Source organism: Ambystoma mexicanum, chromosome 8 (genome assembly GCF_040938575.1).
Source record: "Ambystoma mexicanum isolate Mex_15411 chromosome 8, UKY_AmexF1_1, whole genome shotgun sequence".
NCBI classification, from domain to species: Eukaryota; Metazoa; Chordata; class Amphibia; order Caudata; family Ambystomatidae; genus Ambystoma; species Ambystoma mexicanum.
In genome coordinates, this window is record NC_090929.1 from 1146702432 (window position 1) to 1146727989 (window position 25558).

At 44.5% G+C, this 25558-nt stretch overlaps 1 protein-coding gene across 3 annotated transcripts in view; it reads left to right on the plus strand.

The window, feature by feature from the left end:
* Positions 1 to 25558, plus strand: part of RHOBTB1 (Rho related BTB domain containing 1) — a 760683-nt gene that overhangs the window by 476909 nt on the left and 258216 nt on the right. The gene's annotated exons all lie outside the window — the stretch shown is intronic.

Consider the following 25558-nt stretch of genomic DNA (forward strand, 5'->3'; position numbering starts at 1 on the left):
ACCTCCGCCTGGGGGTTTTCACCAAGCTGATGGTGGTGTTGGCAGCGAGTCTCAGTAGAGGGTGGATTCACGTCTACCCCTACCTGGACGATTGACTTCTCAGGGCACATTCTCCCGAACAAGCCCTGGAACAGCTCCACATCACCTGCCACTCTCGACACAGACTGGACTTCTCTCTCCAATACAAGAAGTCCCACATACCATCTCAAAGACTCCAGTTCATCCGAACAGTCTTTGATGCATCCTTGCGAAAAGCCTTGCCACTCGAGGTGAGGCCTCAGCACATTCTGCAGATGGTCACCAGCCTCTTCCGCCCTTCGAATTTCTAAGGTTGCTCAGCCTAATGGCATCCTGCTTTTTCCTGGTGCCACAGAATGGCTTGAGAATGAGATCACTCCATTGGGCTCTCAGGACTTGGTAGTCTCAATTCTCAGGCAAGACGTCAGACCTTCTACAGGTTCTAAGTAGAGTCGCGCAGGATCTTCTGTGGTGGGCCTGCAAGGACAACATTCTGCAGGGAGAACCTTTTTGGCACCCATGGCACAGTAGTGCCGGACGCCTCACTCACAGGGTGCGGAGCCCACGCAACGAGCTAACAATCAGCGATCGTTTGTCTCCATCGGAGTCCAAACTACACATCAACCTTTTGGAGCTGAGGGCGATCAGACCAGCGCTGAAGGGCTTTCTGCCCTCTGTACGGGGAAAGAATGTCCTGATGATAATGACGGATAACACATTGGCCATGTACTACCTTAACAAAAGAGGAGGCAAAGGTTAACTACCACTGTGCAAAGAGGTGATGCAGCTTTGGCCCTGGGCAATTCAAGAAGGAATCTCCCCATCAGTGGTTCACCTAGCCGGAAAGGAAAACACGTCAGTGGATGCTTTGAGCAGGCGGAGAATAGTCTCCCATGAGTGGGAACTAGCTCCGGAAGTCCTTCAAGAGATCACCTTTTGGGGTTCCTCTCATGTGGATCTGTCCGCGACCAGTGTCAGCTGGAAGCGCAAACTGTTCTGCTCCAGGGAATTTCCCCCCAAGAGGAGCTCTAGGAGACACGTTTGTAGTGGACTGGGAGTTTCCACTCCTGTACGTGTTTCCTCCAGTCCCCGTCATTTCTCACGTGATTAGGAGGTTGCGAAATTTCAGAAAATCCATGATCCTAATTGCCCGGAATTGAGCCAGGAGGACGTGATAACCGGACCTTCTGGGCATGTCCATCTGCCCTCCAATGCGCGTTCCGCAAAGAGAGGACCTTCTCTCATGAGAGGAAGGTCTGGTTCTCCATGCAGAGGTCAAAACACTCAACTTTCACACATGGTTTCTGAGAGGTTGAGGTATAAGGATTGGGACCTCCCGGATGACGTAATGGAGATTATGCTTTCGGCCAGAAGGCTAGCAACAAAATCCTTTTACTGCTGCCATTGGAACACATTCTGCAGCTGGTGTACGGGAAAAGGATGTGGATCCTTTTATGTACAGTACCCCTATGGTGTTGTCCTTTGTTACATTTGGCAAATCTGGGGCTCCAGATTGGAACCATAAAAGGATACTTGGTGGTACTTTCAATCTTCAAGCGCATGTGGGAGTAGGTATCGTACTTCAAGATACCGTTAGTCATACAATTTCTAAAGGGACTTACTAACGTGTTTCCCTCCTTCCCTCAGATTAATGTCATTGGCCGACCTAAAGCTAATAGACTTTATACATCCCACACGTTATGACCACGTTAGACTGGTCTTTCATACTCAAACGGTTTATGAGACAGTTCTGAGGTAGATTTCACAGTTCAATCGTATGGGGTATGATATCTTGATCTTCAGCCTCAGCTTAGTGCAGTGCAATTTTGTAGGTACAGAGTCTACACTCCCAACGGTCCACCAAGGTGGGAGAGGACCTAGGAGTCCTGAACCGTAGATCGCCTAAGACAGATGATGAACAAAGCTGGAGATGGCTTGCCCTTACATTAAGGGATTATATTACTCAGTTAAACTCCCTGAGAACGGACCTTTAACCCTAATGGCCAGTTTAATGATTTTCGGCTGGTTTCCTGGAATTCGAGGGGCATGTCACACCTTTCTTCTGAAACATTATGTACAAAATAAAAAAATTAAGTGATATGCATCCAAGAATCTTGGATAAACTCAGACTATCATATACATGGATTCCAGTGTGTGCACCAATTGGAAAAAAGGGGAACTAAAGGTCGTCCGTATGGCAGACTTTTAATTGCGATAAAGAACGGGGAAGGCATTCATATCTTGGAAGCAATTGACATCACAATAGGCGATTTGGCAGTAGACCTGAAATTGGAAATCGCAACACGCTGTCCCATATCCTGGTTATAAACATTTATTGGAATCCGGTATAATTTTAGTTCCACTACTGAAAGGATTAATGCTTGCTTAACAGACTTGACGGTGAGATTCTGTGGCCTACATATGGTTGTAGTGGGTGATTTGAATGCGGAGATGCCTTACGGGTTAGGAATACATAAGAATTTGGGCTCTGTCATAGCCCTCAATATTGATCACACTAAGAGAATTTAGGGGTCTCCGTCTGGAATGTCTAGGAAATATGTTCAGGGATATATATGGTATATATATTCCGCAAGGCCATGGGAACGGAGATCGGGGGGCTGCTGTTCACCTTACTCCAGGAAAAAGCTTGTAGGAAGGAGGCTGCACCGATTTATGTAGCCGCCATTGACTTGTCACTTGGTTTCGACCTTGTTGACCGCTCTTTATTATGGTCGAAACATCTCTCCATGGGGATCCCATTAGTCTTTCATTCCATATTCATCCATTTCCATGAAGACTCTGTAGAGCAGTTGAGATTAAATGCAGAGGGGGAACTTTCTTCCCAGATAAAAACATTGAACGGCTTACGCCAGGGGTGTATTTTTGCTCCAACACTTTTTAACCTGTACATGGTGGATGCTGGACTGGGCCTGGATATCGCTTCATCGATCTCACCAAAATTGAGGGTGGGAAATCAATTGGTGTGCATACGCCGATGATTGCCTGTTGATAGACTGCACTCCTATAGGCCTTCAGCGTCAAATAAAAGCTTTTTCGGATTATGTCACAAGGAATGGCCTTGAGATAAATGAGAGGAAATCTGTAGTTTTGTGCCTGTGATCGAAAACAACTCTCCTAATTTAATTGTTTTTTGAAGAAGCATAAACTTGCAAAAATGAGATCCCTGAGATATCTTGGCTTTCATGTATTTGATACCAGGAAAAAGTATTTGTATTGGAACTGCATTATGGAGCGGACAGGCCATATGATATTAGAAATGCGAAAGGTTGCGCAGAAGTACTGAAAATACTCTATATCCCCCGATTCGTTTCTACAAGCTAAAGGCAATTCCCGAGTTATGTCATGGCTTAGAACTTTCCCCATGCCATATGCAATTACATCTGCAGAAGATGCAATTAGATTTGCATAAGATTGAGGCCAAAATGTGGAGATCATTGCTGTTCTGTTTACCAAAATGCATACCATTGGCAGCTTTGAGATACAAATTGGGTTTACAATTTTTGGGGAGCCTGGTAGAATGGAAGAGAATCTCCCTGTACAGAAATTTAATTTCGGCAACATAGAATAGTTTATATGCCCATTTGGGAGTCAAATTAAAAACTGGGAACCCAGATTCTCTTTGGTCGTCGTGCTTGCAGGAAATTTGTTCAGTGGCCTTGAGAAATATCAAACTTTCGCTTGAAGATCTTTTGGTTAATCCTCTGCGAGTAAAACACTTGCTACAAAATCAAGACTGGACAAATATAATGGAAGCTGTGCTTAATTCACCAATATATCATCATCTGATATCTAATTGGAAATGTATGGGTAATCCGGAATCGTACTTGATTAGATTTCCCGATCCCAAATGGCAAAAGACTTGTATGCGGTTCCGCTTCCATGTTTTATTAACAAGCGAGATAATACAATTCAGGGATCCTAAAGGCAGGGGGCTAGTGCAATGCTGCTTTTGCCAAAGTCCAGATCTTAAGGAAACCCTGAGACCTCTTCTTTTAGAATGTGACTCCATTAGTCTTAAACACCTAGATTACTTTGGAAAATTTGTATCAAACCCTGAGCGAGCGTTGCCAGATCTAGTATGGTGGGCAATGATGCATGGGAACTCTGTGGCTTTAAAATTGGCACTGATACGATTTCTCTCTGAAGTATGTGGTTTAATTGCATTATGATTCTGTATTTCGGCAAGAGATTATATGTGACAGATCTACTAAAATGCAGACCTGGTTCTGCATTATGTGAAATAAGGTTGGGACTGGGTAGCATATCTCTAAATGTACTCTGGATGTTCTGTTTATTTTAACATTTGTGAAATGTATTGCATAATAATTTTCTTTTTCTTTTTATTATGCTGTTTTCCTGTGGCTTAATTTGATCTAAAGATGATTTCCTCTTTTATTTCTGTAAATTTCTTTGTAGATCGGAAATCTGTAACTAAAATTGTAATTGGCTGATATGTTATGTTTTAATTTTTGTATTGTAAAGATTTCCTTTTTCGAAATGAAAACCAAAACAAATAAAGAATAGCCTTACTAACGTGTTCTTAAATTTCCTTTTGTGCGCTCCTTTTGAGCCACTCCATTCGTGTCCATTAACATTTCTGACCTTTAAGACCATAATTTTAGTTGTGTTAACATCAGCCCGCAGGGTGAGAAACGTCAAGACCTTAGCTTGTAAGCCTTCATATACTACCTTCTTTTAGAGAACAGGGTACTTCTTAAAGTCTCGCCAACCTTTCTGCTGAAAATTGTATCGGATTTTCATTTATCCCAGAAAATTGTTACCATCTTTTTACACGCCTCCACATTCTGACAATGGGCACGTCAAGTCTTCTGCTTTACAAAGGACACTGCTGATACATGATATTTTGTGCGGCAGCCACATTTTTTTCCATTCACACTTTAACTAAACATTACTGTCTGGATTCATCCTCAGACAGGAATGAGGATTTGGGAAGGCAGTTTTACACTCTGTCCATGACAAATCTTAAAAGCATTTCTAAAATTCCTACTTCCACTTCCAAATCTGACAGAGCTTTGGGAGTCTATTAAAAGATGAGGAATACGTGAGAGCACACAATCCAATTGAAGAACAAGTTACTTACCACTGGTAACATTCTTTCGATTGGATGTTCCTCCCACGTATTCCTCATAGCCCCTCTATACCTACCCCACAGTAGAATTTCCGTGCATTACACTTTACGCTCTTTCAAGGTCTTAGACTGCCATGGACACCGTAATGCCGGTAATACTGCAAGAAGAAAAGGGGCGTTAAAACAGAACACAAGCTTACGGGCGCTGCGCGTGCTATATGCACCAGTGATGACGTTGTCATCGAGACGGAGGCCCTTAAGGGACATAAAGTCGACTGCATCGACGCACAACACCCTCTGCCGAATTGTTTTGGCTGAAGCTTGAGATGAATATATCAAAAGATGAAGAATACATGGGCGGAACATCCAATCGAAAGAACTTTACTAGGGGTAAGTAATTTGTTCTTTTAGGGAGTAAAAATGTTCAATTCCTAATGAGAGTATTTTATAAGCGAGTAAAAATGAAAATCAGAAATGTTTTTGTAATATTACATTTTTTGCACCTATTTCATGCCCATTAAAAGATGCATGTTTCCAATCAGGCAGTTGTAATAGTTTCTCCCTATGGTACTGCATGTACTTCTGGTCCCAACATATCCATGGAGATGTTAGGGTGAAAGCAGGGGCGCAAGATTCTACATGCATTTTTCCTTTTTTTTGTTGGGAGTATTTTTACTCCGTTTTTATTTTTGGGGATATTTACCAGTTTTTAGAGAGAATAAGTGGCCGATACTGCCCTTATCTGTAGGACTGATTATTATGGTCCTAATTGTCAGCACAGTGAAAACACAGAGCACTAGCACGGACTCCCTTTCTATTTTATTTTTTAATTTATAATTTAAGTGCGGAACTAGCTCGTGAGCAGCGGATCACTGTACATAGTGTGGGTAGCCGGCATCTTTTAACAGTAGCGCGGTACTGTGAGGTCTTTGCGTCGGTATGTGCATCCATTGTAATTAGTCCTTGGTCATCTATTGCTGAAAGAGCCATGTTTTGACAGATTTGCGAAATTGGAGAATTGTGGGGGCATTCCGAGCCGACACCAGGATTGAGTCCCGGAGGGTGGGTGCGTGCATGACAGAAGGATTGTTTGCGGGTCTTCTCTTTGCGGCCGAGATAGGATTCAAGCTGGCTGGCCGATTTACTTTGCGAGGAGTGTGTGCCACCAGATATGTGGAGCCTAGACACCAGGTACGCCGGTGTGCTACTTGTAACTGCTTTGTAGATGACACATGCAGTGTTGAACAGTATCCTGGTCTTGAGTGGAAGCCAATGTAGTTCACTTAGGATGGGGGTAATTCGGTCCCATTTCCATGCTCCTGTAATAAGACGTGCTGCAGCATGATGGACTACTTTTAGGGGAGCCAAGTGAGAAGCTGAGAGCCCAGTCACGAGAGCATTTCCCCCATCAATGTGGAGAACACAAGGTCCTGCACTATGGTCTGGAAGTCTGCAGTGGGATGAAGGGTTTTATTTTTCGATGGGTAGAGATTCTGAGCCAGGCTATTTGGACCTTCTTGGCTATGTGTTTCTGGAAGGACAGATTGCGGTCAATGGTGAAGCCTAAGGAGTTAGAGTTGTGGATCAAATCCTTCCAGGCGCATATCAATGAGCCGTTGTTGGACGAGTTGTTTTTTAGTGGGCGGAACCAATGAGGATGAATTCAGTCTTGGGTGGCTTTAGTTTGAGGTAGGTAGTCAACATGCAGGACTGGATGATGGCTAGGTAATCGTGGAGACGAATGATAACCTGCATGCTATTTACTCTCGTGTACAAAATAGTATTGTCTGCGTATTGGTGGATGCCTACATTGAGATCTTTGAGGAGACCTGGAGTCGGTTAGAACGCAACAAGTACATCTGGCCAGCCTGATGTCTGCCTGGGAGGTGGAAAATAAACCAATTCAGCACAGTGCCAGAGACTCCCATCCTGTCAGCAACGAGGGAGAGAAGGAGGTCCGAATGCAGCCGAGAGGTCAAGGACGAGGAGGCATGAATCGCCCTTATCCTTGATTTGGAGAGAATCATCCACCACCTGGATGGTGGCTGCTTCGATGCTACACTTTGGGAAGAACTCTGATAGTCATTTAGGAGGTGGAGTTGTTCGATTCTGGCAAAGATTTAGCCAATAAACGGGGGTTCGTAATGGGCCTGTAATAAGCCAGGTCTTCTGGGTCTAGGGTTGTTATTTTCTAAAGAGGTTGTATGAGACTAGTCTTGACAGTGTCTGGCAATGATCCTTCTGCAAGGGAGACATTGATGATGCTGAGGAGCACATTGAGCACCGGGCCCGTCAATTGTTTAACGATAGAGGCCGGAATTACATTGTCAAAGAAAGAAGTAGGTTTGAGGGAGGCAATCATTTTTAAGAGATCCGGGGGAAGAGAGGAGAGAATTTGGGCCAGAGGGGCAGTGTGCGTCCTGGCGATACTAATGCTGTGAGACTATGATTCAAAGGTCTCTCGGATTTTGTCTATTTTATTGGTGGTTCCTCTGAGTCGGGTGAGTGTTTGGAACAACGGTTTACTACTTCAAAGAGGGCTTTGCTCCTGTTAGAGGCCACAATGGTGGGTGAAGTAGTAAGGATCTTTGGCCTTGGTTTGATGCACAGAGATATGAGATTGGTGAGGTCTCCCGAGTTACGGTTTTTGCGCCACCATTTCTCTAGGGCTCTGAGTGTTTGTTGGTGGCTAGCTCGTGGGTGAACCATTGGGGGATGGTTTGGCCTTAGACTGGCTGGATTTTAGGGGGTCGTGAGTACCCACCAGTTTCATAAGAGTTGCTGAATAATTCCAGGAGGCCCTGGGCATTTCCTGTGGGGGCGAAGCCTGCAAAGTTTGCTTTTAGCTAATTGACGGGGAAGGTTTTGAAAGAGCGACGTTGAGTGAGGGGCGTTGAGCCTGACGTCTGTGAGCTGTAGTCGAGTCATTGAATGATAATCGGAATGGCGGCGTAGTCGGACCCATCAAGTGGGATAAGTTCTGCACAGGTAATGCAGGGGGATGATGTGAAAATCAAGTCTATGCTGACGCCTTTGGGTGAGAGCACAATTTGCCTAATGTCCATGGAAGCAGTTGGTGCAAAAAGCGTGCTTAGAGTGTGGTTGTCAGCCTGTGACTCAGGGACGTTACAATCACTGAGGGAGACATTATTTGAATGTGCTAATTTGGCAAAGGAGAGTAATTAAAGAGTCAATCCTGTGAGGTGATCTGTAGATGAGGTAGAAGGTGATGGATTTCTTGTGCAATAGAGGGATCCGGCAGGCGAGTGATTCAAATGAGCATGTTCTAGTAGAGGGGATGATGGAGCATGGCCAATCGCTCCTGTGGATGATTGCCACTCCACCCCCTGCCTTTCCTGGCCGGTCGGCATGTTAGATGCAGTAGCCCTGGGGTAAGAGGACATTGAAAACAGGTGGGGAGGATGGGGTAAATCATGTTTCAGTGATGAACAGGGCATTAAGGTTTGTTGTACGAGATGAGGTCCACATTTTCTGGAGCGCGAGTGACTGCTGAGCAAACATTGGTCAACATGAGAGAGCTTGTGCATGTGGTGTGTGGATGTTGGATGTTGGATGGGGGCAAGGGCAATATTGCTGAGGTTCGCTTAAGTAACTTGCCAGGGCTGCCCACAGCAATTGGCCATTCAAACCCTAGTGAAAGTGGCCATGGGCTGTGGTGGGAGGAAACACATGGTTTTGTCTTTTGTTGAGTAGCATTAGTAGCAATTGGTTTGTAGGTGAAATGCAGGATAGCGAGCCAGGCCCTTGGCCCTATCTGGCCCGAACCGGGACAAAAAGGTGAGGTCCTTGTCTTAGCACGTACCTTTGCTGAGGATGCCAGTGATGAGGACGCCTGATTAAATAGGTGGTTGGCCCAGCAACTGAGTGGCAGAGCCTGGTCACTTGATCAGCAGCCTACTCAATGCTGTCTGTCTGGAGATGGCCTACAGTCCTTAAGTAGAGGCTTGGAAGGTACAAAAACTGCAGGTGAGCGGAGAAACTGGGGGGCAGGTCATGGTTAGGGGCTGGCTGGCTTTGTTGGCATACAGTACCCCACCCGTGCATGCCCAATTGACCATGCAATTCCAGAGTTGATTTGCTTCAACTATGCATGGCCCATCGGGCATTCAGGCTGGAGAACAGCAGGCCCAGAACTGTGTAGGGGATGTTACTGCACTTCCCTAAGCATTGCAAGGTTGTGGGGTACGAGTTAGATGCGCTCCAGCTCCACCGTACCTATCAGGAGGTAGGAAGGGAGAGGTTTGTGACACCCGCTTATTTCTTGTCTTGCGTGTGTGGTTCAGGGATGCCATAGGGCCAAGCAGGCAGTATGTGTGGAACCCCTGGCAGTGGTAGCAGTCTTGATGTGACGGTGTCCTGCAGTTAAGGAAAAAAAATAAGCCTTTGTGTGCGTGTGTAAGTGCAGTGTGTATGTTGTAGCATAGGCGTATGAGTGTGAATGCAAGTGCAATATGTATGATTTGTGTTTGGGTGCGCCAGCATAAGTACAATGTGAAAGTTGTAGCATATGGGTGCGAATGTGAATGAAAGAATGTGTGGTATGAATGTGCATGCAGGCTGAAGCCAGGGAGGAACATCTTTGATGAGGCGTTTTTAGCGTGGGCCTGGGGTGGGGGGGATCTCTATTTCCTTAAAAATATGTGGTCATGTTTACTTAAAGTGACATATCATTTTTACTGGCATTGTGGGCAGAGCCGACATGAATGTTCTTTCATGGGGATATTGGCCTATCTTGGCACAGCCAGCATCGACATGTTTAAATATTATCATTCTTCACATTATGGGCAAAGCAAACAGAAGTATGTTCTTATGTGGGATACTAGCATGTACTGGCACAGCCAACATGCACATTTCTTTTTACAGTGGCAGAATATGGGCAAAGGCAGTCTGAAAACGCATGGAAAACTGGCATTGTGCACTTTTAGTGGCTTGGCACCTTTGGGTTTTTTCATGGCATGCAACAAAACAATGTAAACTGTGTGGTTTTATATGCGCAGGTTTAAATGGGTGGAGGGAGATTAATCTTCAGATTTACTGAAAATATGTAATTTCTTCTGTTGATATGTCAGGGTTGAATTGGTCTGGGTGCCTCCAGGATCAAGTGTGCACCAGCTTGGGGATTTAAGCAAGTGGTTGTTGGTTATTATGCCTTTTTTCATTCTTCTTTTGGAGCCGGCTAAGGGGCACAGGTGTCTTCTTGTCCTTCGGTGGGGTGGGATACGTGCGAGTGGTTAAAATAAGAAACATTGTTACCTCTTTATGAGAAATTGTTGTAATCAATGCACACCCTAGCCTGCACAGCGAAGGTAGAGTAGAAATCTTGAAAACTGATTACTCTGAGGTGTCTAGAATTAACACGTCAAAGAGCTAAACAATCGCATTAAGGCATCAAAAAACACTAATCTGTTGGCATTTGACTGCGAAAAATCAATGTGCATGCCAATACATTGGTGACATTACAGGTGCCTTTAATCTCTCATTTCATGCTAGTGTTTGCCACAATAATAATCTTCAAATTCCAGAGGGACACTTGCAATGAGTAGATTTCCTATTGTTGCTGGGGCCATCAATGTTTTTTTTGTATTAATATTAGTTTATTCAGGTCAACAGGTAGATGTCACCTAGTCTTGCTACAAATAACAAATGCAGGATAAATAGAGTCCCCCACTACCGCCCACCATTCCGATCCGGCCATACCCCTTATCACAGTACTCTCTCTAAACATACTTCTTACAATCCTCCAGAGACTGGTAGGGCCTGCAGATTAACGTTGCAAAATGTGAGTGTGCCTAATGTTGACTATTTCTAGAACATTCTTTCGTTTGGGGAATTCAACGCTGCTATCAGTTTCACACGTGGCTAGGTCTAAACTCTGCACAAGAGCAATGTCAAGTTAAGCACACAGAATACTGGAACCGAGCGATAATGATGGATTTGACATTTGGCAGTTCCATCATCCGGACGATGACCGCTCCTTCTAGAAGTAGCTACTTCTAGAATCTTCTTGCCGCTACTTCTAGAGTAACTTCTTTCTAATGCCCCAGTTATCAAGGAGGTCCACAGAGAATACGTTTCTGTAGAGAAGCCGCTCAGATCATTGACATGGGCTAGGGTGGACAGGCTTCCTGGCTAGGCCTCCTCTGGCGGCTGGGGCTTGACAGTTTAAGCACCACTGTATGCAGGACATTCAATTAGGAGCAATGTTTTCTTTTTAATATGCAGTGATGGTTGCATGGATTTGAGAGATGTAATCTGGAAAGCACTCATTTTGTATATGCTTTATATATAATTCCCAAAAATCGGGGGTCCTTCAAATTATGCTAGGGGACTTCATGGAGGATGAGCTGAGGGCAGTGTAGCTACAAAATGCGGAATCTGGAGTCATTGGGCTACTAGCTAAGATCAGGGCAGGCATGGATGAATTTCATTAAGCAGACAGGTCAGAGTTAAAGTTCCTAGTCAGGAAATTGGGCGCCAGGATATATGGGGATGCATTATAGGGTTATCTCTTAAAGGGGACTTGAGAGGTGCAGATATAACCAGCCTCCAATGAGAAGATGGCTCCCAAGCGGTTAGGGGTGATGAGATAAATGACGCATTTCATGCTACTTATATTCCCCTAGGCTCTTTGCAAATGAATGGCTGGGAATGGAATACTTAGAATGTACAGCGCTTAACCGAATTCCTCCTCTCCCCCCACATTGCTTAAATGTTCAATCTCTGATACCAAAGTGCAGCTAGCAATGTACTGTTTGGGTGATTGGGTGATTGTAGGACCCTGGTAACCGATGGAATATATATATATATATATATGTATATATATATATATATATATATATTTTTCTATTTTTTTTAGCATTTGCTGTTTTTGTACATCATGTGAAAGGGAATGAACATGAAGAGTGCACCTCCTGCCTCAACAGGAGACATATAATACACTGTAGTTAAAACCCAGGCCTGCACCTAACTCATGTGCGTCTTATCAACCTGGGTCTCTTATTCATATCAATAATATATTTTCTGACATTCTTGACAATTTTTTCTTTTTGCCTCTGTTTTTTACCACTGGTGTTAGATGACAAGTCCGGGGTGATACTGGGCTGGCCGCTCTACATCATCTCAGGCGAACACCTGGGTAAGTGCATCAGGTGTTCCCCCAGTATTCATCTGGTGGCAGCAATATTAGATGCAGATAAATCATTCAACTCGGTCACATGCCCGTATTTATTCGAGGTCTTGACCAAGATGGGAGTTATTACATATCTCCAGTCCTCTTTAATACAGTAGTTCTATTCCAGTCTGACCATAGGGTTCAAAAGAAATGCCTAGTATGGAACCAGTTTGCTATGGGAACGGGGGCAAGTCATTGATGCACTCTTTGTTTGCCTTGGCTAGGGAGTTGTTGGCTTTTCAGATAAACAAGCATTATTTAGGGAGGGTTCTGAAAGTTTCCTCACATGTTTGTCATGTTTCTCAATGTAGATGTAGATGACATCCTGCTTTTTATTAGTCCTCCCATAGTGTAGAAATGTGGTGCCAACTGTAGGTTGTGGAGCAAATGCAAACTTATTTCCTCTTTTGGCCAGCACTCCTCCAGTAGATGGGGAGTTGGGATGTCCTTGGCAGCAGTAGAGTTCATATATATTGAGATCCAGATGCCATACATAGGTGGAACCTTATAGCAGCCTTAACTGATATTGAGGAACAGTTAGGTAGGTTGATTACCCCCCTGTTGTAGCTGATGGGTGAGAATCCCTTATCAAGAGGGCTGTTCACCTTCTCTTCCTTTACCTGTTTAGAAAACGGAATGGGAATATTAATAGACACATACCTGGGGGCTTCACACCCAAGCTCACCTCTTGTGCCAAGTCCCTTGGGTTCCACATCGACAAATACATCTCCTTCAAGACACTGTGAAGAATCCTATGGATCTCTCACTGAAACGCTGCCTAAAGTCTCCTCCCAGGTGGCCAGTGAAAGGCAAACACTTCCTGATCCTGACCTTGGGGGTGGTGTACTGCGGGAGGATCACCTGGGACGAGACAAGGCCCAGGATGGTGAGGAGATCCTGTGGCATGAGATGTGGTATTTGTCCTTTGGAAGGGAGAACCTTTTAATGTTGCCAGAAAAGATAATGGCTTATTGTCATTATGATGTACCTAAACCGCACATAAAATCTGTGGCTCTGAGCACAAATACCTTAAAACCTGAACAAACCTTAAAGCCAGAAAGACCATGTAAGATACTTCAGGATAAAAATCCTCCTTACTCCCAAAGGTATAATGGAAAGGAATGTAAAAACGTTACTATAATCTGTCTTCCTGTGTAACAATTAATTCTAATGGTTCAGCTTTAAATGACTCTAGGGGAAATAAATCTCCGCTTAAAATCAAGAAGTTGCTTAAAAGAACACATTTTTTTGTTAAGGACTACAAGTCCCATAATCCCATAAGTAATGGGGTGAGGCAGAGGATTGAAGTTATGCTGTAGCAGTAGTCATGCAATTTAGCCTTACAGCCCACACCTGAAGGAACCTGGGAGGCATAAAAGGCCCCTTTTGGGTGCATGCAATTCAAGGAGCTGGAGCTGTGACTGGAGTGTGTGCAGTAGCAGTAGAAAGAAGGCAGAGTGTTAGCAAGCCCAGCAGAAGTGGGAGAACCAGAGTAATGCCGGAACGTAAATGCAGCTGATTTCACATGATTGTTCTGAGAGAGCCCTGTTCCCCAAAACTCAGATGTGCAGAGCCTGCACAGCAGAAGTTGTGCAGGGAGGTTGCCTTTCTCCATGTGAGCTTGATTGAAGTGGTTGCCATGCAGGCGGCGACTGAGACGAGGAGCAGTTGTCAAGCCGTGTGTTTCTGGAGCGAGATGAGCTCCTTAATTGAGTGGCCAGGCCAAAGACACCTTCAGCGAGGAAGGGTTTGGGTCCCAAGTGAGCCAGAAGCAGTAGAAGTTGTACAACACGTGGAAAGAAGATAACAGAAGCCGGTGAGTCAAACCTGGCATTCTGATTCCTAGAAGCAGACGCGAGTTTAAGTTGTTAGTTGAGTTCCTAATAAGGGGACAATGGAAATGGTGTGATCAGAAATATCTCTTTTACTTGTGTGAAAGCAAACACTGCTGAAAGCTGAAAGCCATTGTTAAGCCCTTAAACTGTATGAAGAAGTGATTATGCCTCCTCTTAAGCAGAACAAACGTTGCGGAAAGCCTTGTTGGACATTTAAACTGTGTAAAACTGAAGTGTTCGCGTGTGTCTAATTTCGATTTCCAAGTGAAGAGCCAACTTTACATCTTTATTCACATGGCCAACCATTGTTCAGAAAAGAAGTCGAATGTTGAAACATTGTATCTACAGTTGGAGAGAGCGCAAGCATTGCCCAGGCCAATAGTAGTCCCTTATTGAGATTGAAAGCAGTCTTCCTCAAAGCCAGAAAACAGCCTAACAATTACTGTGAGCCCAATAGAAGTACAATTTTGCCGAAGTTACAAGCATTACCTGAAGCCAGGAGAATGGCACCAATGCTTCTGGGTAATTATTTGGCTAATTATTTGGCTAACCATTGGCATGGCAAAGAGGTGATGGCAAAATCAGGGAACATTCTGCTTATACAGATTACTGGAAGTTGACATAACTTATGTTGCCAAAGACTGTGGGAGACGGAGAGAAGTAGGCCCTAAAGGCAATCTTATGTTGTTGTTGTTGTGGTAGTCGGACAAGAAAGACAAAGGCTCTCCTCTGTTAGGAGGAAGAGTGGCTTGTCTACTTGTAGAAGTTGCAGTGCCTTAAATTGGATCTTGTCAGAACCTGTCTTGAATCACAAACTACTGAAGCTGTGGTGGTCTATTTGGTTGTCAGTAGATGCAAGACTTCACTAGTACAAACGAAGTTAAATACTATGAGGCAAAGGAGAATGTCCTCATGGTAAACTCTAGTAGAAGTGACGTTGTTGAAGTTGAAGCAGCAGCACTGTGACACATATACCTATTATGAATCCTAATCTTGTGAATGAAGATGTAACTGTTAATCAAGACTTGTGTTTTGCTAACATTTATAGAAGTTGTATTCCTTTTGAATTGTACAAAATCTTCTTAGATAATTGGAAGTGGTAGCAAAGCATTGTGGCTGGGAATAACAGCGTTGCTATTCTGAGGATGTGCAAAGTCTTTATTTCACCAAGAAGAGCTTGTTGTTGTTGGAGCTTTGTCAACAAAACTCTACCTTACCATTGAACCTTCAAGAACTGAATTTAAACTTTGCTACCTATGTGGATTTCCTTGTTTTCTTTTGATGAACATTGAATCAAACTTTATTTTGAATCCTGGGGAAGGGAGATCACCCAGGGTACTCGGACTACCAAGAAACTGTGACTATAACTGTTGATGTTACATGAATTGCCATATATTTTCTTTGTGTTTTTAAGTGTGAGGGCCAGACATCCTGATTTAATGTTTCCCTTTAGTTTTGTTAGGCAGGGAAATCCTCATCAGAGTAGGGAGAGTGAGGCAATTTATATTATTTCTACTTTAATAAAACTGCATGTTTTAATCCATCATCAAAACGTTGTCTGCCTCACATTGCTGACCCCTCATTGCACACATAGCTAAGAAAACTCCGACAGCTTGGTATCGGCACTCCCTCTTTCTGGACAGCTTTAGATTCACTGTTTAAGCACTGGTCCTATCCCACCTGGATGGGGGCAATGCCCTCCTCAAAGGCCTCCCGTCGTCCTCCATTGTGCCTCTGAGAAGTGTCCTACACGCGGCTGCATGCCTCATGAAGGGTCTACGCTGATACAACCACATCACCCCGGCCCTCATCGACCTTCACTGGCTCCCACTGCACGCACAAATCACCTCTAAAGTCTTGCTGCATCATCTATAAGGCAGTCTCCCTCGAGTCACCCGGCTACCTCGCGGAGAACCTTCGCTTCTCCGGTAGACAGCACACCACCAAAAGCCAGGACACATGCAGGGTTGAAATCCACTGCTGCAAAAGGGAAAGGGCCAGAAAACAAGCCTTCTCTGCCTACACCCCAAGACTATGGAACCTCCACCCCATCAGCATCAGGCTCACCCCCAGGTTCGTATAATTCAGAAAAGAACTCGAGACCCACCTCTTCAAGGAGTCTCTCCTCCTCAGCACCTATGGCATCACATTGCCCCCCTGCACCACCTGACTCGCTAGACTCTGTCTGCCCCTCTCCTCCCTGCCACCCTATACAGCTGTACCCCTCCTCTTTGCCCCTCTGTATCCTACCCCCACTGTATATGTTCCGTTATCTCTGAAAAGTGCTCTGTTGTGCATCTTTACTGTTAGATACCCCTGTAAAGGCTCTGTTCCTTCTCAAAGTTAGGTCTGCGCTCAATAAATACCATAATTATAATATAGTATATTTAATTAAAATGCAGAAGTTATGTTCACAATTTGGGTACATCTGGATGGCAGCACAGGGACATCCTTGCAATTGGGGCGTGATGGCGCATGAGTACACATGTGTAAAACTATAGAAGGCACCTGTTACACCATCCTCCATAAGAGCGAAAGGGGCCATGCCACCAATGGAACCTTTTGTGTATGCACAGGGTAGGAAATGGGCCCGAACAAGATGAGCGCTTTTCCGTCCCCGAGTCCTAAAGCACCCAGGGAAGGCTAGCCCAGGAAACTCACCCACAAGAAGCTACCACTTCAGGAGACTCAGGTGAGACTGAAAGTTTAACTGAGCTCTGGTCAGAAACCACCAAAGCCTCACATCCTGTTAACATTTTGTGGTCCAAGTTGAAATATATGTCTTGCAATGTAGAGACTTTTTTATTGTGAATATTGTAACACATGAAATGAGAAAAGGGCCCAACCTCTGTTACTTTCTGTGACAAATTGGATTCTGCCTCGCAAGAGTAGAAGGATGACTAGGGGTAAAATAGCCCACTCAGCCCTCACATTTCGGTTTTATAGTTGGTGAAGTTGAAGTTAAGGTTTTGGCGTATGCTGATGATATAGTTATTGTTCTTAGTAATCCTGTAGAGGGGGGAAACATCTTGAAGAATATGATTTCTGAGTTAGATGGGATCTCATGCTATAAAATTAATTGGGAGAAGACGGTTGTGTTTCCAGCTCGAGACGCTCAGGTGTGTAGATGATTATTAGATTGGAATTGTAAATGGGAAAACTGTAGGGTGAAATATTTAGGTGTCTTTTTGTCTAGAGATGTGAAAGGTATGGCGGAGTTCAATATAGATACAGTTCTGGAAAGCATGAGGACTATGCTCCGTAGGTGGAGTAGACTCTCTTTATCCATCTGGGCAAAGGTTAATGCTATTAAAATGGTGCTCCTACCTAAGGTTCTGTACATTATTCAATCGCTACCTTTAAGGTTTACGAAAAAGTTTTGGGCCATGTGGATAGGGTCTTTCAGGAGTTTCTTTGGGGAGTTTCAAGGAAACCAAGGATATAGGAGTGTACATGAGGGGGGTTTTGGTTATCCTAACATTGAAAATTACTACAAAAGTTTTTTGATTTAAAAAAATGTGTATCCTATTTCTCGTTGAATGAATCAGAAATTCCAGTTTGGGCTCAGATAGAAGAGTTTAAGATGAGACCCTTCCGAATTGAATCACTGTACTCTCTTGGAAAGTTAGTTAAATCGGTCAGTACATTGCAGGCTGTCCATGCTTCCAAAGATGCATTCACATCATTGATTGTAGGTGGAGGGCAGGGACTTCATTTCTATGGGGAGGCCTCCATTTGGCAGAATCCAGGGTTGCAGATCAATAATAAGATGCTATGCTGGAGGAGTTGGATGAACAAGGGTATATTACTTATTAGAGACATATGGGATGATGACGGTATGATATCTTTTGAGTCTCTGAAGCAGAAGTTTATGCTACAGAATAGGGAAATGGGGAGATAAAGATTGTTGAGAGATTTGATTTCTGAGAGAGTATTAATGCTTACTGACCCTTTGTTACAAAGACCAGAAAAGTGTAGTTTTATTGTAGTTGCGCCTCGTGCAGTGTCTAGTTATTTGAGGTTGTTCCCGGTAGAAGAGAAATTTAGATCTTCATGGAATGCTCTTCGATTTATGTGGTGTGCTGAACTGGGTGGAGATATTTCTATGCAGGATTGGGAGGTTCTATGGAAGGTTCCAGTTAGGATGAAAATTGATCTAAATTTACGATATATTCAACAGAGGATTTTGGGGCGTCTGTTTTGGACTCCAGTTAAAATGCACAGATTTGGCTTAAGGGAGGATAGTATGTGTTGGAGTTGTTCTACGGAGGAAGGCACTTTGCTTCACATGTTATGGGACTGTTCGAGGGTTAAAGGTTTTTGGAGTGAGGTTTTGGATAGAGTTGATTTGGTCGGGAACATCTCTTTTCCAAGGACACCATCAGTTCTTTTGAAATCACCAGTGGGCACTCGTCACTTTAGCTATGCGACTCTGTGTTGGGCTAATAAGGTGTTTTTGGTGGCGACTCGTCAAATTTTACGCCTCTGGAAGACGAGAAAGAAACCAAGTATTGATGAATGGTTATCGCAGGTGCAGTTGCTCTCAAGATTTGAGAGGATTAAGTATTATGCTTTACATAAAGAAGAATTTTATAAGGAACAATGGGAGGCTTTTAATGAACTCTATGTGTGAATTAAGTGCTGATGGGCGATGGTTTTTGTTTCAGAGTGGTTAATTTACTATTTTGTTCTTTTTATTGTGTTTGTCTTGTGTTGTGTGTGTGTGTTTTTTTTTCTCGTTTTCCTCTGATTTTTGGCTAGTTATCATTTCAAATTAGGTTTGTTGCGATTAGTAGAGATAATTGATAGGTTTTTCTTATTTATTCTGTACTATTTGTATCAACTTGTATAATGCTTTTTTCGTTTTATTTGTCGTTTTCCTGTTATCATAATTGTTGTTTTGGAATGATATTTATTTCTTTTGATAAATCTTTAAATAAAGTTGTCAAAAAAAAAAAACAATTCCAAAAAGCCAAAAGTAAAACTGGGAGAACAGGGAAAAGAAGAGATATACGTCCATCACCTTTTGTGGTAATGCAGGCAGAGGGAAGGTTATACTCTTAAGAGTGTTTTGAAGGTGAACCAGTAATAACCCAAACACAGTATCATAGGCCAAAATAAAGGGAATGTCCAACCAAGGTTCTATAAAAATATAAACACTTAATAAAATACACCATTTGCGTGTAGAACAGTAAGAGATTACTATACAAAACCCTACCCAAATGGATGGAAAGAACAGAGAAGATACAACAGACTGGAGAGGGTAGCACTCTGAGCATAGTTTCAGGGGTTGTAGGTAAGGCACTAACATAAAATGGATATTGGCTTGAAAATAGGAGCGATTGTGACCTAACCAGTCTCTAGGGCCCAAGTGGATCGTGGGGGCATTTCAGTGTCACAGTACCTGGATTCAGTTTTTGGTGGGCTGACTCATCAGACCCAGGTTTGAATGTCGATGCAAACTCCTCAGTCTGGCACGTAGGATCATGGAGGCCCTGGCAGCAAGCGGGTGACGAGTAGGTAGAATGGGGGTGCTCTGAGTGGTTGAGCAGTGGCGGTTCAAGTGATGCAGGATGGGGCAGTCCCAAGAACACTTCGCACTAGGCCAGGCCGAGTCAGGCTTTAGCCACTGGAAGAATTTGGTGAGTGACGCTCCAGCGGTTTGAGTCAGTGGGGAGCTGTCATTGAAGTGGTGATCGAGGGTGCGTCTGTACTATCAATGAGCTTGCAGCTAGCTGGGTCGAGCCATGATTGTAACCCCTAGTTAGTCGGCGTGTGACCTTCCAGGAATTCGGTTTGGGTTCTTGCATTGAGCAGATGCTTCAGGCTTAACAGGAGATGTGCTTTGCTAGGACACAATAAGGTGTAGAGTTGGTTTAGATGCAGTGCAATAATTTGGCTGGTTGGAGGAACGCATCCAGCACCTTCCCTGTTGTTCGTAAGGCAGGGAATACGGTGCAACCGGTTCGGTGCAGTAGAACAGGGAGCTTCGGCTGGTCTGGCCCTCCTTTGCTGTGAGGCCTTAGCAAAGGACTCGAGGATAGGATAGTCCAGTTCAGGGTCTGATTTTCTGGCACAGCAGATCCACTGCAGAATAGCCCTGATCCACAGCACTGGTTATTCCTGATGTTCCCTTTGAGTGGTTAGGGGACAGATCTTGCTTCTGTCTTGGATGGCTCCTTACCTTGCAGCAGAGGGCTTTGGACAGTGCAATTGTTCCAAAGGAAGTCCATGGGAGAATGTTCAGAACAGCTTTTTGACCTTTAAGGATCTTTGAGGAACGGAGTTCATTCTGCTCAAGGGGTGTAAAACCTCTTCCTTTAAAGGCACAAGTCCCCAGGCGATTGGTGGAACGCTAGCCTGCTTAAGGGAACAATCCTTGCTCCTGGCTGGAGTAGACCTTGCCCTGTTGATCTTGCACCCAAAGTGCTTTGCTCCAGAGGAAGTGGGGAGACATGAAATAGAAAGAAACAGCAGGAAACAAGATGGTGGGAGGCTTCTTCCAGAGCACTCCTGCATATCTTACTCCCACCCCTTCCCTCCTACTGACAACAAAGTCCTTAGGATATGCAGCACCCTGGTGTGATGGTACTACTCCTGAATGCGAGTGTTCCTTTGATACCTCGGCCCAGGACAGCTGCCCGCTGTGTGGCTGTCTCTGGTGGAGTGGGTTACCAGCCCTCCGAAAGAGCATCAGAGAGGCTGGGTCCTCTGGGTTTCTGTCCTGCCATGTGGCAATATCGGCCTGTATGACCCAAATGCAGATTCTCTTCCGCAGCAGAGCTGACACATTTGCAATATCAATTGGGATGTGTAGGCAATGATCAGAAGTATTGCCATGCACTATACCTAAACTCAGGCATAGCTTATTCTTAGAGATTACCCTGACACAATATAGGGTACGTCTGATAATCATGGTTTGGGTACAGGGGGCATATCTTAAATGTCGCCCCTGTGAGGCAGTGACATTGCTGTTGCTGCAGGGGTCGAGTGGGAATCTTGCGACCTTTGAGCCTGCTCTACGCCACGAGCAGAGCAGTTGCTGCAGGTCAGGCTACTGATGCAGCAGGGCACAAGTGTACTATGCTTTTGGCATGGAGTTGCGATAAAGAACAATCTGGTTAGCAGATTACCCCTTTGGAGAAGGAATCGCCTGCATCATTCCTCACACTTGCTTAAAAGGGTTTCTTGCGGAATCATTATTGCAGACACATTTAATTGGGTTCTGTGAAGAGATGGGATGTTGTGTGGCCTGGGCTGGCGCACGCCCATCTGCCTCACCCAAAGATCCCTGCTACTAGATGACATCATATTTGCATAAGTGATGGGTAGAGTGGTTTACAACTTTGTGCACACACATTATTCTACTAGGAAAGAAGCTTCATTCCATTTCCAAAATAAATGGAGGCATGACCTAGGCATGCAGATCCCTGAGAAATCATGGGAATATGTATGTGACCAAATCAAATGGTTAGATATTATTTATAGGCATGAATTGCATTGTTTTAAATGTGTACTTCAGTATTATTATCCACCATCATTTCTGAGTATCTGCCATGCCAGCCCTCTTGCAGCAGATAAAGTTATCAGTCAGTTGGATTCCTTTGCTTGGGAGTGTGCACTAGACAACAGACTTGGGCCCAGGTTAACCCATACAGTCAGTAACCTAACAGAACAGAGGTCAAGATGGATCATGTAAAAAGAGCCTGTATGTCGGGCAGAGCCGACATTAAAATGTTACTGTGTAAAGAATTCTCTGGACAATTGTGAGTGACTTGGGGTCTCCAGGTTGCATAAGATGTTGCGATTTGGAGCTTTCTCCCAATGCCTGTGTCCCCAGAACTGGAAGTAAAAGGTTAATCTTAGCCTGGGAACAGAGCTATAAACTCTTAGTTGAAACACTGTCTAAGTGAAACAATATGATACTAGGAAAACCCAATTTAGTGAACAAGAAACTTTAGTTGCATTGACATTAAAGTGCTGATTTGATGCATTAAAACCCCTATAATTCGGCAGATGTTGCAAGATACACAACCTTAACTAGGAGGCCCCCCATCAAGCAGCCCCTAAGCAAACTGACATCACATATGACATTACTTATGGCATCATGGTCAATTTTGTAAACTAAGCATTTCAAGTTATCAGAGGATTATATTGTTGGAGTACATTTTTGTCTTCCTGCTATGCACACAGGGTCTAACGGAACACCAACCAACTGGATGGAAGCCACATAGCGTAGGACTATTACATGTAGGGTGTGGCATCCAGATGGTTTCTCTTCCCTTTCTCTTGACTTGCAGTGACAGCATTTTCAGTGTTCAGTTTCATTGGCCATCTGTCACCGGGGTCACACTATTCTTGCTCTTTGGGGTTATTCTGCAACCTGTTTTAGCTTATGGTAATTGATGGAACCAGTTGGAAGAGAATCCTTTGACAATTACTCTTACAGGATTTGTTTTGCTGTGAGAGTTGCAGTGATTAAAGCTGGTGGAGTGGGTGCTGGTAGGTGGTCCAACTGGTAGGCACCAGCATAGAAGTTTAATTTTCTTAAACCCCCAGAGCTGCCTCCTCTCAAATATGTCTGTATATGTCAAATATATAGTCTGTAATGTGTATGGCTCAATGAGCACTTGTGTGCCGTTTATTTGTGAGTGGGTTTAACTGACATGCATTGATTCACTGACAGAGGTAAAGTGTGCTTGGTAAATAGGGGACTAGATTTCCCCAGGTTTAGTCTGAGACCACTCTGTGTTGAGGGACTCTCTCCTTTTGCCATTAAAGTGTTCTAATAAAGAGCCCCTTCAATGTAATGTGGCCTACTTAAGAAGAGTATGGCTGTGTCTAGTGAAATGGCCATTTTACCTCACTTCATTTTGCCTGCAAGTGCCAGATCAAGCATCTACAAAACTGTGTGAGGTGTTCGGGACACTCTTGACATTTCTCCAGGTGTGTCCCCCAATGGTGCTCAATAGCTGTATTCCTATAATCTCCTTCCTCTGTCCTCACACGTGCTTTCTTAGTTCAGATCATACCATTTCCTTCCTTACTTCTCTACCTCCATCCGTCTTCTCACTTTAGCCCTTGCTCTTATCCCACCTCATTCCTTTTTTTCTTGTCTCCTTCCCCTCACTCTTTTGATTTCTTGTAGATCTTCTCTTCATCTGATTTACTTCCGTTTTTCTATCCTCATTACCTTCCTTTTTCTCACCCAATCACCCTTATCTTTCTTTCTTCCTCTCTTTTTTTCCTTCTCACCCCATTACATTTTCCCTTCTGTAGAGGAGCAGTTGGACACATTATCCCTAACTCCCTCCCTCTTACCAACGTCATACTGGAACAGTAGAAGAGCTCTGTAAGCGACCCCATGTGTTGCTCCTATACCGCATCGAGTGTACGAGAGACCATATGCAATCGGATAGCCATACCGAATGTACCCTCACACTGAAAGTGTGGAAGGATGCTGTGTGGAAGGATGTCGGCACGCACCATTGGACATCATGGAGCGATGAGTGAAACCTGACGACGGCAGAGTGATGTCATGAAGAAGATATGAGGACATACTGAAACAACATAAACATGCTGAAGAGTAACAATGTAACTGAAGTGATAAGAGGAATGTGTATGAAACGATAAAGTAATCATATATATAAAAAGAAGAGTGAAGTTACTCGTTGAACAATGGGTGTAAATACGCAGCAACGCAAGGTAGATGAGACACATAGAAGCATGCTATAGAGGAAAATATAATGTGGCAAGGACGGCCATGACAGGAAAAAGGGTGCCGGCTTGTGCTAAGATTCAATTCAGCTACCTCTGAAATAGACCAGGGCTGCAGAGTCAAGACACACTGGAAAATAGCTTTGTGTACAAACGAAGAGGAATCTATGTTGGCCTGGGATCAAGGATGCTATTTCAAGGAATACCTCAAAATGCAAAGGAAGGCAAACCGATAAGTCATGGATGTGAGACATACTTCTCTTAGATTAAAGAAGGAAACATGTGTAAGTATTGGACAATTAATAATGAATAAGGCTCATACAAAGTGGAGTGAGTGTCATGACCATTGCCCCTGGCTCTGGCACTCGGGGTCTCTGGGCCGCATCACAGTGTCCATACATGGGCCCAAGGGCCCAATTATGCCCCCCAAGACTCTCTTGGACTCAGTCCTGGTGCTTTTGGCGCCAGGCTCATATGGCAGAAAGGGGGCCTGGAGCTTTCAATGGCAATAGCACAACATGGATGGCCCCGCATGGTTCAGTTCCAGAATTGAACCATGCGGTCTAGCAATTAGGGTGTGGTCAGGCCTAAAGGCACCTGGGATACCTTCAGACTATTTAAGCCACGCCCGAACTGCAGAACACGTTTCGCGTTGCTCTGCACTCGCAGCGTGACATTCACAGTGGTCTGTCCTCTGCATTCCAGGCCTGCACCTGCAAGAAGAAGAAGATCATTAGCCATCCTTACCTGCTAGTTATTCTAGCTCCTGTGGTTGGTTCCAGTGTCCCGAACCTCCAGCATCTCGGCGGACGCTCGCTCTCTCCCTGAAGGCGCAACCTGGGGAAGGAAATAGAAAGACAGCATTAGTAAGCGTTCGCATCTCTCATTTAAACAACATTCGGAAGCACACTTACCTGAGCGGAACTCTGTTGGTTCATTCCTGTTCCGGCCTTCCAAACCTGCAAGAAAAGCCAAGGCTGATTAATAAGCATACTTACTCAATGGCAATTTGGACAACATCTACTCATCGCTCCGCATCTTCCCGGCAGCTTATTATCCAGAACATCACGGCGGCCTGCAAGAGAAGGATAACACACGTTAGCACACTGCGAAAACGCACATAGCGCCGTGCTCCACGCGTTCACTTACCATCTCGAGCACAGCCCCAGCCAGCTCGGCGTCTCATCATTCCTCCTGCACCTAAGAGAGAAGGAAAGACATAAACCGGGGCAATTACAAGTATGAACAAAGTATCAAAACCATAGATTTACCTGAAGAACTGAGTCGCAGCAGGTCTGAACTCACGGGCCCGCACCAGTGAAGCAAACTCGGCGGCAAAGCGCCCATCCACGACGCACCCCTGCACAGAACTGCAGGACGGAGGGCGCACCATATCGAAATCCAAGGTGAGGAAATCTCTAAGGGGGTTGTTGGGTTCACAAGGGAGGTGGGCCCAGAGAGGAAGAGATTGTGGGCTAAATCGAAAACCCTGTATTCCAGATTAGATCCTCGGCATAACTAGAACCCGGGGGAGCTGGATCCAGGTCGGAAGCAGTCCAGCCAGATCGGGTGGCGTCCCTGTGGATACCAGGTGAGCGTTACAGTCAGCAGGTCTCTAGAGACCAAGAGGAGCAGTGACACCCAGCATAATTAAATCAAATAGCAGTAAATAGGAGGTCGAAATGC